Source organism: Buceros rhinoceros, unplaced genomic scaffold, assembly GCF_000710305.1.
Source record: "Buceros rhinoceros silvestris isolate BGI_N320 unplaced genomic scaffold, ASM71030v1 scaffold18316, whole genome shotgun sequence".
Lineage (NCBI taxonomy): Eukaryota > Metazoa > Chordata > Aves > Bucerotiformes > Bucerotidae > Buceros > Buceros rhinoceros.
Genome location: NW_010418294.1, coordinates 2,501 through 7,484, shown reverse-complemented (window position 1 = coordinate 7,484; position 4,984 = coordinate 2,501).

Here is a 4,984-nt window from a genome sequence, read left to right as displayed (position 1 = left end):
GTTTGTTAATACATATGCTATGAGCATTACAGATGGAGGTCTTTTTGTTTAACAAGCAAACTTTAATAAGCAAAGCCCTTTTCAGTATTAACAAAAAGTCATTTTGTGAAGTTATCTAACATATTGTTTCTTATATTCTTAAATATTGTGTAGTGAATAATAGTTTTCTCAATACTGTGATGTTACAAAGAACGTACTCTCGGTAGAATCAAAAGTCCGTGTTAGACTCCAGCACATCATCCTATTCAGTGATGATCTTTCAAAAGCTGTATGACAACGAACTTTAAACAAAATTGTGCTTATTTCTAAACTCTCTGGTTCACCTCTCCATTGCATTGTACTTACTGTGGTGATTTATAGCGTATATGTGCACTACGCTATTACAAACTTAACGTGTTGGAGAACTGTGATCTTACGATATAGATGAAATAAGAACCTTTTTATTATAGAACAAGGTCACTGTGGTAGATAAAGCACTCTTAAAAATCACTTGTTTTCTGATTACCAAGTATACATTTTGCACCAGCTATTTATTTGAGAAGGCAGTTCCAGAACTTCTCCAGTTTGCAGCTTTTTTCTTCTTAAGATTTGTTGGTGGACAACAGACAGCTCTTGTATGCGTGCCAGCATTGTCCTCTGGCTTAGCAGTGATTTCCTTCTCTGCTCTGGCCTAGTAGAACAGGGTCTTATCAGGGGTTTGTATGGTGGGGAGCGAAGAATCAGGCCACTCAGCAGTAATGAGTACAAAATCTCATGTGAAAGGTTTTTGATATTTTGGGCAGCTTTTCAAATTCTACATTGTGTTTGTTTACTTTTTATTTGCTTGCTTCTTTGTAAACCTGGCTAATATGTCAGGTATTGACACTGTATTCTTGTGCAGGCAGGTAATTCCATCAGCAACAAATAAAACTGCATGCATACAGAATGGGGTTGTTTTCATTTCTGTATTGAAATCCTCCACCCACCACAGAGATGCTTTTTGAATTTCTTGTTACTCTTCAAAGGGTAAAAGCTTAGGGGAGTCCAGTCTGGGCATCTCATGGAAAGTCTAATCTGTAAACTACAGTCTTCTCCCAACATGGAAACAACATTACGAGGTCTGTCTCTCCCTGGAGTGATGTGTTTGGCTCTACTGTACAGGGGTATGATGTGCTGCCTGACCTACTGTGCTTCTCCTTTTTGTTATGAATTGTGACACGAGTGCCTGCAGTGGAATGCTGATAATATGTCCATCTTATTAACCTCTTTAGAATGTTTATCCCAGTGCCAGTTTTCTTTGCAAGGGCTGATACCAGTGTTAATGCTGGTTGTGTTTGTACTGGTTTATAAAAGCTCTAAGTACTCGTGTTCTGCTGCTGCGGATAAACTGATGCTAGATTTGATGGCAGCAGTAGTGATAGCACACCATCCTGCTTCCCCAAAATATTTTACTTTAGTCTATTTTTATTCCACATTTCTTTTTACAAATTTTCTTTTAGAGCATATTCTGCTTTCCTTTATATAAAAGTATTTGCTCAAGAAAGACTTTTAGTCCATTTTATAGGGAGGGGTTGTGAAGAATGTCAAACAGTAGTAGCAGAATAAGCTAGTGTATGCAGAGGATACCAAGTAATAAGGTACTGTTTTTCTCTCTCGCAAAAAAAGATGGAAATGCAGCCAGCTGGAGTACTCTGAATCAAATGGCAGCTCAGACTCTCCTCTCCCTATTTCCTTTGCTCATCAAAGTAAAAGGAGGTAGTTGGATGGATGATTGAGCTCCTAGCCAGCTGGTTTCCCTTGAGAAGTGGCTGTACAATGGACTTCTGAACAGTAAACTCATTTTTAGTATCATTAAAACTGATGTCATTCCTGGCCAATTATTACATGGTTTGTTTTGGCAAAGCACCTTTAGATATCTGTTCTGGATGAATAGTTGCAGACAGTTGGAAGACTCTTAGCTGACGGCAAAACTTGCATTTTGTAACACACCTGCTAGAGAGCAGCGCTCTGATTGGTATTGGCCATTGTGAGGTGGGCAGATTGTTCACTGATGCTTTAGTACACCAGTACAAACTTTTTTTCTGTTTATACGTTTAACTTGAAATGCTCCAATTTTCTGTGTGTCTCAAATAAATCGAGCTGCATTAGCCTTTTCCTCGCAGAGCAAACTCAGAGGTACTGAAAAGCAAGAGGAAGGCATGCAGCCTGTTTTGCTTTTGGGACAGCGTTGGTGGGACCTGACCTATTGGCCAGTAAGAACAGTTAACTGGAAAAAGTGGGCAGCCCACTTCTCCCTCATGTTAGAAAGGAAAGAAGGAAGCACCTGACAAATTACTCAGTGTTGGAACATTCAAGGCCCACACCCCCAAGCATAAATGGCTTATCTTTTTTCGTTATTTTTTAATATGTAGTATTTTTAGAAAGTTTTTTATTAGCAGCTTGAAAAGATCCAGCAAATGTCCCACATGACATTATCCACAATAATGTGGTGCCTTGGCCTCTGCAATGGTAAGCACATAATGTACTTAACACGCTTAAATATTAATTGGAGCAGGGGTTGAAAGGTGGATCCCTCGAGCTCTCCAAAGATGTGATTAAGAGGCAATAGAGTCAGATGCACCTGGTTTTTCAGCGGCCAACAGAGACCTTAACTTTCTTTGCAAAGTAGAAACAGCTGCAAAAGGACAGTTGTGGGAGTGGGGAACAACAGGAACAAACCCCGATACTATCTATTAGAATTGGGGTTTGTAAACCTCAGGCTGGGGGAGAGGGCAGCTACCTGCAAGGGATGATAAGGGCCTGTTTTCTTCATCAGCAATTCCTGCGAGTTGTTTAGGTAGGTACAAAGGGTTCTGAACCTCCCGGGTATCTGAGGGGTTTGACTTGTGTGTGCTTCCATTGCACAGCAATTGAGCATTACCGTTCTGGAGTACTTTGTTAGCCATAGCTCTAAATTACTTAGCTTAGCATGAAAATAAAGAAACCTGTGGAGTGAGCTTAGATCTTCTGATGGCTACTCAGAAGTATTGATTAAACTTGGCCATTACTGGACTTGTGAGGGCTGAGGAGGTTTCAGCTGGAAGTTATGAGACGGCAGATGGGGGTGCAGGTGGATGAGGATGATTGATAATAAAATACAGAGAACAGGGCATGTTGTTTAATACTGTGTTTCTAGGTCTCTGAAACTGTATCAGCCAGTTTTGTAGTATGAGAAATTAAGCAACCATTTAGCCAGCTGTTTACAATGAAACTCTACAGCTCTGGGGGGTTCTTGAATTACATACAATTAATACATCTTTAACTACTGCTGTCATGCCTGTTGTTACACAAATGCTGAATACAGAAGATAGAAAATGCTCTAGTTCTTCAGAAACTTGTTGTTTCACCAGTATTTGCCAAGTTGTTTTGCCAACATTTCTCAAGTGGCAATGTAAGAGTTGCTGGTTTGATGATGTATACAGATAGCATATGACTTAAAATCTCAGGCTGAGTAATGCTGAATGGTAGGTAAAATCCTTTCCTCAATGCTTGTTTTCCTCTTTGAATGAGAGAGGGGTGAAAAAAAAAAGGCAGTTTATGTGTTCTATAATAGAAGCACGTATCCTGGTGATTAAACCAGATACCGGGTAGCTTTAATTTCCTGAGCATGAACATTGCTATCTTACACTTTCATATCCTGAAATGAGAAACAAGCCTGCTGGGAGGGTAAGCAGCGAAGCTTTTGTACAGCTGATGAAATTACACAGCAAAAGATAAAGCAACTCAGTAAGTTGTCAGTCTCTGTCCCCGTCAGGTGGGGTGATATTTATCAGTTAGTTGATGCTGGGTATTTTTATTGCAGCCCAGTGTACATGCTCATCCTGCTGTTACAAGAGTTGCTAAGCCCCACCATGGTGGTAGGCACTGCCTATGTTTGTTCCTTCACCTTCTCCGTATCAGCCTCCTCTTCCTCCCACGTTAATGAAGATGAGACCCTTTGTGTCCTCTTTCTCCCAGCTTTAAAAGGCTTGTGTCTGAGTCATTACAGCGGTACAGCCCGGGAACTTTTATGCGTTACAGATATCATAACCTGTCGCAGGTGATGGATGCTAGAGAAAATGAATTTTCTTTCCTCTCTATTCTATCTTCACAGTGGTTTGCTCTTTCTTCCTTCTTCTGGTGGGGCAGTAAGGGAGAGGGGTTACTTCTGGACAGGAAAATTTGCTGCCAGTGTTCAGGAGGTTTCCAGTCTTAATGTGTGGTGTGGTTCTCAGTGCTTTGGACAAAACTATTTGCTTGCCAAAACTGCTTCTTTGAAAATACCGAAGGGCTCTTGGCACCAAAGGCAGACAGCTTTTCTAAGGAGATGCAGTTTGACCCTTGGGCATTGGTCCTTACAGAGACTACATTTACTTTGTCAAGACTGTCAGAGCTGATCCCTTGGTGGCAGATAATTTCCATTTATTTATGCTGGGTAGAGGGCTGTCAGCTTCTCCTCTTTCTCATGAACAACTTTGCATGAATGATATTGATGGGATGGTTGGGGTAGGAGAATGAGCAGAAAGGTCCAGCAGGCTAAGAAACTGTTCCAGCTGTTTGGGCCTGGGTGCCTTTGAAAGTGAGAGCTGCAAGTAGCAGAAAGCACCAAAGGATCTGAGTCTTGCCCAGGATCCCCATGTCCATCATCCTTGGGCTGCCACTGCCAAAGGCCGAGGCTGCATGCTCAGCATGGATAGCTGATGATAACAAGGAGCCCAGACATCTTAAGCATCTCTGCTCAGTTGGCTGGAGGCACCTTGATCCCTGAAGGAGCTGTGCCATGGGGCTGAGCTAGGTTTGGGGAGGATAATTGCACCAAGTGGCAGAGATATGGAGCAGTACCATGTTGAGCCCACATCTGGGCTCCAGCACTGGTTCGTTACTGCTTTGCTCTTTCTTGCTCTTACAGCTGAGGTTTAAAATTGGAAGTAGATTGGAACAGTGGCACTTTAACCCTTTGATACAAAATGGAGAGGAAAGGTGATGA